General features: G+C 39.2%; 1 protein-coding gene across 3 annotated transcripts in view; it reads right to left on the bottom strand.

Moving 5' to 3' along the window:
• OSBPL8 (oxysterol binding protein like 8) overlaps window positions 1–14,410 on the bottom strand; it is a 760,079-nt gene that overhangs the window by 313,860 nt on the left and 431,809 nt on the right. The gene's annotated exons all lie outside the window — the stretch shown is intronic.

Raw genomic sequence — 14,410 nt, 5'->3', positions numbered from 1 at the left:
GCGCAAAAGGAACTATGTCCATTGCTGCAACCATCAACCCTACTACTTCCATGCACTGAGCTATGGAAGGACGTGGAACAGAATGAAGAACTTGACAAGCGCTTAGAAGTTTTGACTTTCTGACATCTGTCAGAAAAATCCTCATTTCTAAGGAATCTATTATTGTTCCCAAGAAGGGAACTCTTGTTGACGGAGACAGAGAACTTTTTTCTATGTTCACCTTCCATCCGTGAGATCTGAGAAAGGCCAGAACGATGTCTGTATGAGCCTTTGCTTTTGAAAGGGACGACGCTTGTATTAGAATGTCGTCCAAGTATGGTACTACTGCAATGCCCCTCGGTCTTAGAACCGCTAGAAGGGACCCGAGTACCTCTGTCTAACATAGTGCCTGACGTTAAAAAACGTTCCCCAAGTTTATAAGTGTGAATTATCAGCATAAACATGTATAAAATGTCCAAATAAAGCAATCGATTTAGCCCATAAAAGTGTCTACCAGTTTTATAGCCCATATTAAGCCCTTTATTCTGTTTGAGACTAAGAAAATGGCTTACCGGTCCCCATGAGGGGAAATGACAGCCTTCCAGCATTACACAGTCTTGTTAGAAATATGGCTAGTCATACCTTAAGCAGAAAAGTCTGCTAACTGTTTCCCCCAACTGAAGTTACTTCATCTCAACAGTCCTATGTGGAAACAGCAATCGATTTTAGTTACTGTCTGCTAAAATCATCTTCCTCTCACAAACAGAAATCTTCATCTTTTTCTGTTTCAGAGTAAATAGTACATACCAGCACTATTTTAAAATAACAAACTCTTGATAGTAGAATAAACACCACATACTCTTAACCATCTCCGTGGAGATGTTGCCTGTGCAACGGCAAAGAGAATGACTGGGGTGGGCGGAGCCTAGGAGGGACTATATGGCCAGCTTTGCTGGGACTCTTTGCCATTTCCTGTTGGGGAAGAGATATTCCCACAAGTAAGGATGATGCCGTGGACCGGACACACCAATGTTGGAGAAAGGCTTTTTCATAATTTGGATATCGTATTTGGAAGGCAAATCAATGATTTTTTTAAAAATAAGTAAATAAAAAAATAAAAAAGATTTTTTTTAATTTGTCCAAAATAAATAAAGAGATTTACCAAGCGCCAACTCAGAAAGAAGACCCCTAGCTCTGATAATATTGGCACCTAGTTGCCAATGTGGTGGGAATAAAGTTAATAGGAGTATATCAGAGCGCCACACAAAATGTAGGCTGGGTGCAGGATCAGACCAGCAAATACCAGTTACAGTTAATATATAAAAAGAGGAATTTATTACAATTTTATACAAGTCTGAAAAAAGGGTTATTACACCATATGATACAATTCTGATAAGTACTATAACATTCGGATTAAAAACAGCAACAATTCATGGATCCATGTTACAATATTATTAAAACTATAAAAACATCATCCTGGTATCTCAGGTACAAACTGTGGAAAAGCCTGGGGACCTTAAGGCTAAATTGGGTTGCGAAATAGATTAGGGAGACAAACTCCAATAGAACAAACGATGTAAGAAATCAATTTGATAAAATTGAGTTAATGTGTAAATTAAAATTAATGGGTGGTGAAGTGCTGAAAATTGAATGGCAGGAAGGGAATAGATCCCGGATCACAGCATCAATACTATGCTTGTGTGTTTAACAAATTTCAATGGTGGGGAAAGAAAGCTCCTAAACTAATATGGAGCGCAAACAAAAAATGCCTTGGGAGAGTGTTTGCAATAATTAAAAGCTTGTCGGATTGTCCCGTCTTGATAAAGGTCAGTGAGGACCGAAACGCGTTGGCTGGTTACTGGAAAGGAGCTTTTTAATTGTGTCAATTTTGTAAAAATTTTTTAATAAATTCCTCTTTTTTATATATTAACTGTTACTGGTATTTGTTGGTCTGATCCTGCACCCAGCCTACATTTTGTGTGGCGCTCTGATATACTCCTATTAACTCTAGTCCAAAATAAACTTTCATGATTCAGATAGAGAATGTAATTTTATACAATTTTCCAGTTTACTTTTATCACCAATTTTGCTTTGTTCTCTTGGTATTCTTATTCGAAAGCTAAACCTAGGAGGTTCATATGCTAATTTCTAAGCCCTTGAAGGCCGCCTCTTCTCTCAGGGCATTTTGACAGCTTTTCACCACTATATGGTGTTAGTTCCAGTGTGTCATATAGATAACACTGTGCTCACACACGTGGCGTGCAGGTGAGTCAGCTCTGATTGGCTAAAATAGATGTCTGTCAAAATAACTGAAATAAGGGGGCAGTTTGCAGAGGCTTAGATACAAGATAATCACAGAAGTAAAAAGTGTATTTATATAACTGTGTTGGTTGTGCAAAACTAGGGACTGGGTAATAACATAATTTATGCTTACCTGATAAATTCCTTTCTTCTGTTGTGTGATCAGTCCACGGGTCATCATTACTTCTGGGATATAACTCCTCCCCAACAGGAAATGCAAGAGGATTCACCCAGCAGAGCTGCATATAGCTCCTCCCCTCTACGTCAGTCCCAGTCATTCGACCAAGAATCAACGAGAAAGGAGTAACCAAGGGTGAAGTGGTGACTGGAGTATAATTTAAAAGATATTTACCTGCCTTAAAACAGGGCGGGCCGTGGACTGATCACACAACAGAAGAAAGGAATTTATCAGGTAAGCATAAATTATGTTTTCTTCTGTTATGTGTGATCAGTCCACGGGTCATCATTACTTCTGGGATACCAATACCAAAGCAAAAGTACACGGATGACGGGAGGGATAGGCAGGCTCATTATATAGAAGGAACCACTGCCTGAAGAACCTTTCTCCCAAAAATAGCCTCCGAAGAAGCAAAAGTGTCAAATTTGTAAAATTTGGAAAAAGTATGAAGCGAAGACCAAGTTGCAGCCTTGCAAATCTGTTCAACAGAGGCCTCATTCTTAAAGGCCCAAGTGGAAGCCACAGCTCTAGTGGAGTGAGCTGTAATTCTTTCAGGAGGCTGCTGACCAGCAGTCTCATAGGCTAAACGTATTATGCTACGAAGCCAAAAAGAGAGAGAGGTAGCAGAAGCTTTTTGACCTCTCCTCTGTCCAGAATAAACGACAAACAGGGAAGAAGTTTGGCGAAAATCTTTAGTTGCCTGCAAGTAGAACTTGAGGGCACGAACTACATCCAGATTGTGTAGAAGACGTTCCTTCTTTGAAGAAGGATTTGGACACAAGAATGGAACAACAATCTCTTGATTGATATTCCTGTTAGTGACCACCTTAGGTAAGAACCCAGGTTTAGTACGCAGAACTACCTTGTCTGAGTGAAAAATCAGATAAGGAGAATCACAATGTAAGGCTGATAACTCAGAGACTCTTCGAGCCGAGGAAATAGCCATTAAAAACAGAACTTTCCAAGATAACAACTTTATATCAATGGAATGAAGGGGTTCAAATGGAACACCCTGTAAAACGTTAAGAACTAAGTTTAAACTCCATGGCGGAGCAACAGCTTTAAACACAGGCTTGATCCTAGCTAAAGCCTGACAAAAAGCCTGGACGTCTGGATTTTCTGACAGACGCCTGTGTAACAAGATGGACAGAGCTGAAATCTGTCCCTTTAATGAACTAGCTGATAAACCCTTTTCTAACCCTTCTTGTAGAAAAGACAATATCCTAGAGATCCTAACCTTACTCCAGGAGTAATGTTTGGATTCGCACCAGTATAGGTATTTACGCCATATTTTATGGTAAATCTTTCTGGTAACAGGCTTCCTAGCCTGTATCAGGGTATCAATAACCGACTCAGAAAAACCACGTTTTGATAAAATCAAACGTTCAATTTCCAAGCAGTCAGCTTCAGAGAAGTTAGATTTTGATGTTTGAATGGACCCTGTATCAGAAGGTCCTGTCTTAGAGGTAGAGACCAAGGCGGACAGGATGACATGTCCACTAGATCTGCATACCAAGTCCTGCGTGGCCATGCAGGCGCTATTAGAATCACTGATGCTCTCTCCTGCTTGATTTTGGCAATCAATCGAGGAAGCAGCGGAAAGGGTGGAAACACATAAGCCATCCCGAAGTTCCAAGGTGCTGTCAAAGCATCTATCAGAACCGCTCCCGGATCCCTGGATCTGGACCCGTAGCGAGGAAGTTTGGCGTTCTGGCGAGACGCCATGAGATCTATCTCTGGTTTGCCCCAACGTCGAAGTATTTGGGCAAAGACCTCCGGATGAAGTTCCCACTCCCCCGGATGAAAAGTCTGGCGACTCAAGAAATCCGCCTCCCAGTTCTCCACTCCCGGGATGTGGATTGCTGACAGGTGGCAAGAGTGAGACTCTGCCCAGCGAATTATCTTTGATACTTCCACCATTGCTAGGGAGCTTCTTGTCCCTCCCTGATGGTTGATGTAAGCTACAGTCGTGATGTTGTCCGACTGAAACCTGATGAACCCCCGAGTTGTTAATTGGGGCCAAGCTAGAAGGGCATTGAGAACTGCTCTCAATTCCAGAATGTTTATTGGAAGGAGACTCTCCTCCTGATTCCATAGTCCCTGAGCCTTCAGAGAATTCCAGACAGCGCCCCAACCTAGTAGGCTGGCGTCTGTTGTTACAATTGTCCAGTCTGGCCTGCTGAATGGCATCCCCCTGGACAGGTGTGGCCGATGAAGCCACCATAGAAGAGAATTTCTGGTCTCTTGATTCAGATTCAGAGTAGGGGACAAATCTGAGTAATCCCCATTCCACTGACTTAGCATGCATAATTGCAGAGGTCTGAGGTGTAGGCGTGCAAAAGGAACTATGTCCATTGCCGCTACCATTAAGCCGATCACCTCCATGCATTGAGCTACTGACGGGTGTTGAATGGAATGAAGGACACGGCATGCATTTTGAAGCTTTGTTAACCTGTCCTCTGTCAGGTAAATCTTCATTTCTACAGAATCTATAAGAGTCCCCAAGAATGGAACTCTTGTGAGAGGAAAAAGAGAACTCTTCTTTTCGTTCACTTTCCATCCATGCGACCTTAGAAATGCCAGAACTAACTCTGTATGAGACTTGGCAGTTTGAAAGCTTGAAGCTTGTATTAGAATGTCGTCTAGGTATGGAGCTACCGAAATCCCTCGCGGTCTTAGTACCGCCAGAAGGGCACCCAGAACCTTTGTGAAGATTCTTGGAGCCGTAGCCAATCCGAATGGAAGAGCTACAAACTGGTAGTGCCTGTCTAAGAAGGCAAACCTTAGATACCGGTGATGATCTTTGTGGATCGGTATGTGAAGGTAAGCATCCTTTAAATCCACTGTGGTCATGTACTGACCCTCTTGGATCATGGGTAAGATTGTCCGAATAGTTTCCATTTTGAACGATGGAACTCTTAGGAATTTGTTTAGAATCTTTAAATCTAAGATTGGCCTGAAAGTTCCCTCTTTTTTGGGAACCACAAACAGGTTTGAGTAGAACCCTTGTCCTTGTTCCGACCGCGGAACCGGATGGATCACTCCCATTATTAACAGATCTTGTACGCAGCGTAGAAACGCTTCTTTCTTTATCTGGTTTGTTGACAACCTTGACAGATGAAATCTCCCTCTTGGGGGAGATAATTTGAAGTCTAAAAGGTATCCCTGAGATATGATCTCTAGTGCCCAGGGATCCTGAACATCTCTTGCCCAGGCCTGGGCGAAGAGAGAGAGTCTGCCCCCCACTAGATCCGGTCCCGGATCGGGGGCTCTCGGTTCATGCTGTCTTTGGGGCAGCAGCAGGTTTCCTGGCCTGCTTGCTCTTGTTCCAGGACTGGTTAGGCTTCCAGCCTTGCCTGTAACGAGCAACAGCTCCTTCCTGTTTTGGTGCAGTGGAGGTTGATGCTGCTCCTGTTTTGAAGTTCCGAAAGGGACGAAAATTAGACTGTCTAGCCTTAGCTTTGGCTTTGTCTTGAGGTAGGGCGTGGCCCTTACCTCCTGTAATGTCAGCGATAATCTCTTTCAAACCGGGCCCAAATAAAGACTGCCCCTTGAAAGGTATATTAAGTAATTTGGACTTAGAAGTAACATCAGCTGACCAGGATTTTAGCCACAGCGCCCTACGTGCCTGTATGGCGAATCCTGAGTTCTTAGCCGTAAGTTTGGTTAAATGTACTACGGCCTCCGAAATGAAGGAATTAGCTAGTTTAAGGACTCTAAGCCTGTCCGTAATGTCGTCTAGCGTAGATGAACTAAGGTTCTCTTCAAGCGACTCAATCCAAAATGCTGCCGCAGCCGTAATCGGCGCGATACATGCAAGGGGTTGTAATATAAAACCTTGTTGAACAAACATTTTCTTAAGGTAACCCTCTAATTTTTTATCCATTGGATCTGAGAAAGCACAGCTATCCTCCACCGGGATAGTGGTACGCTTAGCTAAAGTAGAAACTGCTCCCTCCACCTTGGGGACCGTTTGCCATAAGTCCCGAGTGGTGGCGTCTATTGGAAACATCTTTCTAAATATTGGAGGGGGTGAGAACGGCACACCGGGTCTATCCCACTCCTTAGTAACAATTTCAGTTAGTCTCTTAGGTATAGGAAAAACGTCAGTACTCGCCGGTACCGCAAAGTATTTATCCAACCTACACAGTTTCTCTGGTATTGCAACGGTGTTACAATCGTTGAGAGCTGCTAAGACCTCCCCTAGTAATACACGGAGGTTCTCCAATTTAAATTTAAAATTTGAAATATCTGAGTCCAATCTGTTTGGATCAGAACCGTCACCCACAGAATGAAGCTCTCCGTCCTCATGCTCTGCGAGCTGTGACGCAGTATCAGACATGGCCCTAGCATTGTCAGCGCACTCTGTTCTCACCCCAGAGTGATCACGCTTGCCTCTTAGTTCTGGTAATTTAGACAAAACTTCAGTCATAACAGTAGCCATATCTTGTAATGTTATCTGTAATGGCCGCCCAGATGTACTAGGCGCCAAAATATCACGCACCTCCCGGGCGGGAGATGCAGGTACTGCCGCGTGAGGCGAGTTAGTCGGCATAACTCTCCCCTCGCTGTTTGGTGAAATTTGTTCACATTGTACAGATTGACTTTTATTTAAAGTAGCATCAATACAGTTAGTACATAAATTTCTATTGGGCTCCACCTTGGCATTGGAACAAATGACACAGATATCTTCCTCTGAGTCAGACATGTCTAACACACTAGCAAAAAAAAACTTACAACTTGGTTATAATCTTTTTTAGCAAAAAACGTACTGTGCCTCAAAGAGGTACTAACGATTAAATGACAGTTGAAATAATAAACTGAAAAACAGTTATAGCATCAAACTTTAAAACAACAAAACTTTTAGCAAAGGTTTGTTCCCATTAGTAAAATAACAATAATTAACTTTGACATAAAAAATACAAAGCAACGTTTTTATTCACAGTCACTATAAGAATTCTCACAGCTCTGCTGAGAGAATTTACCTCCCTTCAAAGAAGTTTGAAGACCCCTGAGATCTATCAGAGATGAACCGGATCATGCAGGAAATATAAAAGTAACTGACTGGTATTTTTTGATGCGTAGCAAAGAGCGCCAAAAACGGCCCCTCCCTCTCCCACACAGCAGTGAAGAGAAACGAAACTGTCACAATTAAAGTAAAAAAACTGCCAAGTGGAAAATAATGCCCAAATATTTATTCACACAGTACCTCAGCAATGTAAACGATTCTACATTCCAGCAAAAACGTTTAACATGATAAATAGTTATTAAAAAGGATTAGTGACCTTTAACAGAGTAGTTCCGGTGAAATACCATCCCCAGAATACTGAAGTGTATACATACATGTCATTTTAACGGTATGGCAGGATTTTCTCATCAATTCCATTCAGAAAATAAAAACTGCTACATACCTCAATGCAGATTCATCTGCCCGCTGTCCCCTGATCTGAAGCCTTTACCTCCCTCAGATGGCCGAGAACAGCAATATGATCTTAACTACTCCGGTTAAAATCATAGTAAAAAAACTCTGACAGATTCTTCCTCAAACTCTGCCAGAGAAGTAATAACACGCTCCGGTGCTATTTTAAAATAACAAACTTTTGATTGAAGTCATAAAAACTAAGTATAATCACCATAGTCCTCTCACACATCCTATCTAGTCGTTGGGTGCAAGAGAATGACTGGGACTGACGTAGAGGGGAGGAGCTATATGCAGCTCTGCTGGGTGAATCCTCTTGCATTTCCTGTTGGGGAGGAGTTATATCCCAGAAGTAATGATGACCCGTGGACTGATCACACATAACAGAAGAAAAAGGGATTATCTATCTTTTTAAACAATACAAATCCTGCTGTAGACTGTTCCTATAAATAGGATTTTATTGTAAAAAAATGCTTTTTTTATGAAAAATCTACATACATATATTGTGAATGAATTAATGGAAAAAATTACCAAAAAATTAAACATTACAGCTATGAATATACAGCTACATAATTAAAAACAATGAATAACCTTTGGATTATAATATAGAAAATAGAACTGAATTAAACTTTCATGATTCAGATAGGTCATACAATTTTAAGCAACTTTTCAATTTACTTTTATCATCAAATTTGTTTTTTTCTTTTTGTATTCTTTGTTGAAAGCTAAAACTAGGTAGGCTCATATGCTAATTTCTAAGCCCTTGAAGGCCGCCTCTTATCTAAATGCATTTGGCAGTTTTTCACAGCTAGAGAGCATTAGTTCACGTGTGCCATAAAGATAACATTGTGCTCATGCCTGTAGAGTTACTTATTAGAGGGCACTGATTGGTTAAAATACAAGTCGGTCAAAAGAACTGAAATAAGGGGGCAGTCTGCAGACGCTTAGATATAAAGTAATCACAGAGGTAAAAAGTGTATTAATTTTACAGTGCCAGTTATGCAAAACTGGGGGGTGTAATGTGTAATAGAGGGATTATCTATCTTTCTTTAAAAATTCTGGAGTAGACTGTCCCTTTAAGGGGACATAAACTCAACATTTTTCTTTCATGATTCAGATAGAGCACTGGTTTTCATACCTGTCCTCAGACCTCCCTAACAGGCCACATTTTGAGGATATCTGAACTGGAGCACAAGTGAAATAATCTGCCGCTTAGTAATTGTACCGGCTCATGGTTATTTAATCCTGGAAATCTGACCTGTTGGGGAGGCCTGAGGACAGGTTTTAAAACCAGTGAGATAAAGCATACAATTTTCAAATGTACTTCTTTTATCAAATGTCTTTGTTGAAGGAGAGCAATGCTCTCTATTGGTAGCTTGGTGATCACATTGGGTGAGCCAATGACACACAGCTAGCTTGCAATAGTACATTGCTCCTGAGCCATTGCTTCCCTGCAAATCTATGTTCACAGAATCAACTTTCAAGAAGTTCAATGAATACAAGACTGTTTGGAATGGAACAAAATTGCAGAAGGAGCTAATTGTGAGGGGGAAGGGGCAAGCATTAAAAATTAAATATAATGTTATTGTTTTAGCTAAATAAAGCTATTTAAATTGTTATTATAAAGGTAATGATTATTGTTCTCATTCCAATAAAGTACAGCTGAAATGTTGATCAAATATGAATCTATTAAATTGGAAATAGTTCACCTCCCAAAAATTTCATTAAAGGAATGATACCTAAATGTTGAAACACATGGAATTGATGCAGCATAACTGTAAAAAGTTGACTAGAAAATATCACCTGAACATCTCTATGTAAAAAAAAAAAAAAAAAAGATATTTGACCAAAAATGTCTTAAGTATTCACACCCCATTGTAAAGGACTTTAAGCAGCCAGTCAGTATGCCTGTCCCAGGACCAGCAAGGGAGTGTGCCTCATGCACACTCATGCTATTTCCCTATTCAGTTTAAGGAAGTTTACTTGGAAATTTAATGGGATCACAGTAAAACAGTTCATGACCTCAGAAATGCTGATGCTAATTGGCTGCTGTTCATTTCTTTTTTAAACCTGCAGCTGGACAGTAGCTGAAGTATAACTGTTACCAGAGCACTTAGTTTGGTGAGCTGAGGAAATTTTGAGGAAAAAGATCTTCCTTTTTTACATAGAGATGTTCAGGCGATAATTTTCCTGTCAGCTTTTTACAGTTATGCTGCAACACTTTCAAGTGACTTAGCATATGGGTATTATGTTCCTTTAGTTTCAATGATATATCTATATATGGTAAATACCTACATCAGTATTTTCTGATATACCTGGCAAAATTAACCTGAAAAGTTAATATTCTAAAAATGAAAGCTTTATGCAGAAAACCATTATTTAAATCAAGTGTTATTAACAGTAATTTAAATCAACTTGATTTAAATCAAATCCACCCTCCCCTGAAAACTGAATTTTGCACAGCCTTTTAACACATCTAATACTGTATGGTAAAATATTTTATTCCTACTTGATCTCTGCACACAATGGTGCAACACAAAAAAAAAAATCTTCTAATGTTTAATTATACATTTTTATGGAAAATATAGATATAGAGCCCTTCCTTCCAGTGTTTTAGTAATCTAAATACTAATGTAGAATTATTAAGTTCTTTCAACATTTACTTAAAGGGACACTCAGGTTAAATTAAATTTTCATGATTCAAATACAGCATGTCATTTTAAACAACTTTCCACTTTACTTCCATTGAAAAAAATGCGCACAGTCTTTTATATTTACAATTTTTTAGTCACCAGATCCTACTGAGCATGTGCAAGAATTCACAGACTATACGTATATGCATTTGTGATTGGCTGATTGCTATCACATGGTACAAGGGGAGTGGAAATATACATAACTTTGACATTTGTTATAAAAAAATCTACTACTCATTTGAAGTTCAGACTAAGTGATATTGCATTGTCTTATCTTGCATTTGTTGATTATGCAAATCTAATGTGTTGACTGGTCCTTTAAGAATGATTCTTATGCCGTTTTTTTGTTTGTTCAATCCTGGATTGTGGCGCTCTGACCATTTTTGGGGTATTTTTAAACTTTATACAGTTTTCACACAAAAATGTATTCAGTCTGATATGCAAATGCATAGTCTAAAAATGCACATGGCTAAGCAGTGAAAGGATTTATAAATGTGCAGAGAGCTGAAGCTTTTCACTAAACAGTCAATACGTTTATCTAATTGCTTTCTAGCGAGGGCACAATAAGAATTTTTTATATAAAAAGTGTCACACAGTAAAGCATGAATCTAAAAGGTTTTTATGTGCCCTAAGCAAATATAAAATACATCTGTGTACATCAGAATAAATAACCAGGACAGGATCTGTACATAGATTTGTGATTTCCCATTTCCCTTCAGCCAGTAGTGATTGCATTGTGGCAAAAGAAATATATAAATATGTTTTGCATAAGCATATTCGACACCATAACTAGCATCAAAAGAAAAATATATTCTGCATGAATATTCCAAAGTAATGTGTGCAGACCCAGATCTCCTTATATTAAGCACAAGTGGATCACATTGTCAAACTTACAATAAAGTAGAATCCGTTTCACTTAAAACACGCACCTCTCAAACATCCTCTCCCTTATCTGCTCACTTATTTAAAGGCACGTAGGGTCATGTCCGTAATGCATCCCTAAAGTGAGTAGACCGTTTCAGCAAAGAAAAATGTTCTTTAGCGCAAAGTCCTAACTGGGTTTGGTAAAATATATTAACATGTAAACTATAACTTTTATAGCCACAGATGGCAGCTGGCCTTGAGCAGACAGGAAAAAAAATGAATTATTGAGCTGCAAGAAAAAAAGGTGAATTATTGACTTGCAAGAAAAAGAATTTCCTACAGAGAGAAAAATCCACAGAAAATAGAACTGCAACTGCCTTGGAATTTAATGTTGCATTAGCAAGCAGCAGATGGCGCTGTATCACTCCTTTTTAAAGTAACCAACCAATCTAGGAAACCAATATATTCAACAGTGCTCCTTTGGTAAAAACAAATATGTGAAATCAACTTACTCGTTTTATTGCAAAATGAGCACTTTCTTATTTCTCACTGTAGCGCCTGGCCTCAGTGTGATAAGGGAGCTGACATCTTAGCAGCGTAGGTTACATTCTGACGGATCTGAGCAAATCTGACTCCCTGTTTATCTGGTCTGTTTACTTTATAGTAAACCATTTCATGTTACTCTAGAAGTTTTAACATCAAGCTAAGATAAACCTTCCTGCAGAGGCCTTATCCCTTGCAAGGCTGTGACAGGAATAAATTGACACTGCACAACTGTAGTGTAAGAAAAGAAAAAGGTTAAATCCATTTAATGATAAATAATACATATTGCAGTGATTTATTTTTTAATTATAAGACACTAATTATAAGCCACTGCTTAGTGCCTTTTTATTACAACAATGAAATAGGCTGTTTAACATCCCATTAAAAATTATGGGACATTTTTATATCCCTAGTTCTTTCCCATCTATTACCTAGAACGGCTCTCCTTCTATTAGTGAATATTATTAGAGACATACTCAACAGAAGAGAGTATTCTGAAATGTATTAATGCAATTTTTGTGTGTGTGTTTGTTTTTATAACAGTATTCCTATGCTGAATAACATAATTTATGTAAGAACTTACCTGATAAATTCATTTCTTTCATATTAACAAGAGTCCATGAGCTAGTGACGTATGGGATATACATTCCTACCAGGAGGGGCAAAGTTTCCCAAACCTTAAAATGCCTATAAATACACCCCTCACCACACCCACAAATCAGTTTAACGAATAGCCAAGAAGTGGGGTGATAAGAAAAAAGTGCGAAGCATATAAAATAAGGAATTGGAATAATTGTGCTTTATACAAAAAAATCATAACCACCACAAAAAAGGGTGGGCCTCATGGACTCTTGTTAATATGAAAGAAATGAATTTATCAGGTAAGTTCTTACATAAATTATGTTTTCTTTCATGTAATTAACAAGAGTCCATGAGCTAGTGACGTATGGGATAATGAATACCCAAGATGTGGATCTTTCCACACAAGAGTCACTAGAGAGGGAGGGATAAAATAAAGACAGCCAATTCCTGCTGAAAATAATCCACACCCAAAATAAAGTTTAATGAAAAACATAAGCAGAAGATTCAAACCGAAACCACTGCCTGAAGTACCTTTCTACCAAAAACTGCTTCAGAAGAAGAGAATACATCAAAATGGTAGAATTTAGTAAAAGTATGCAAAGAGGACCAAGTCGCTGCTTTGCAAATCTGATCAACTGAAGCTTCATTCCTAAACGCCCAGGAAGTAGAAACTGATCTAGTAGAATGAGCTGTAATCCTCTGAGGCGGAGTCTTACCCGATTTAACATAGGCATGATGAATTAAAGATTTCAACCAGGATGCCAAAGAAATGGCAGAAGCTTTCTGGCCTTTTCTAGAACCAGAAAAGATGACAAATAGACTAGAAGTCTTTCGGAAAGATTTAGTAGCTTCAACATAATATTTCAAAGCTCTAACAACATCCAAAGAATGTAACGATTTCTCCTTAGAATTCTTAGGATTAGGACATAATGAAGGAACCACGATTTCTCTACTAATGTTGTTGGAATTCACAACCTTAGGTAAAAATTCAAAAGAAGTTCGCAACACCGCCTTATCCTGATGAAAAATCAGAAAAGGAGACTCACAAGAAAGAGCAGATAATTCAGAAACTCTTCTGGCAGAAGAGATGGCCAAAAGGAACAAAACTTTCCAAGAAAGCAATTTAATGTCCAATGAATGCATAGGTTCAAACGGAGGAGCTTGAAGAGCTCCCAGAACCAAATTCAAACTCCATGGAGGAGAAATTGACTTAATGACAGGTTTTATACGAACCAAAGCTTGTACAAAACAATGAATATCAGGAAGAATAGCAATCTTTCTGTGAAAAAGAACAGAAAGAGCAAAGATTTGTCCTTTCAAGGAACTTGCGGACAAACCCTTATCTAAACCATCCTGAAGAAATTGTAATATTCTCGGAATTCTAAAAGAATACCAAGAAAAATGATGAGTAAGACACCAAGAAATATAAGTCTTCCAGACTCTATAATATATCTCTCTAGATACAGATTTACGAGCCTGTAACATAGTATCAATCACAGAGTCAGAGAAACCTCTTTGACTAAGAATCAAGCGTTCAATCTCCATACCTTTAAATTTAAGGATTTCAGATCCGGATGGAAAAAAGGACCTTGCGACAGAAGGTCTGGTCTTAACGGAAGAGTCCATGGTTGGCAAGATGCCATCCGGACAAGATACGCATACCAAAACCTGTGAGGCCATGCCGGAGCTATTAGCAGAACAAACGAGCATTCCCTCAGAATCTTGGAGATTACTCTTGGAAGAAGAACTAGAGGCGGAAAGATATAGGCAGGATGATACTTCCAAGGAAGTGATAATGCATCCACTGCCTCCGCCTGAGGATCCCGGGATCTGGACAGATACCTGGGAAGT

Source organism: Bombina bombina, chromosome 6 (genome assembly GCF_027579735.1).
Source record: "Bombina bombina isolate aBomBom1 chromosome 6, aBomBom1.pri, whole genome shotgun sequence".
NCBI classification, from domain to species: domain Eukaryota; kingdom Metazoa; phylum Chordata; class Amphibia; order Anura; family Bombinatoridae; genus Bombina; species Bombina bombina.
The sequence above is the reverse complement of the archived record's forward strand: the minus strand, read 5'-3'. Positions and strand labels throughout refer to the sequence as shown.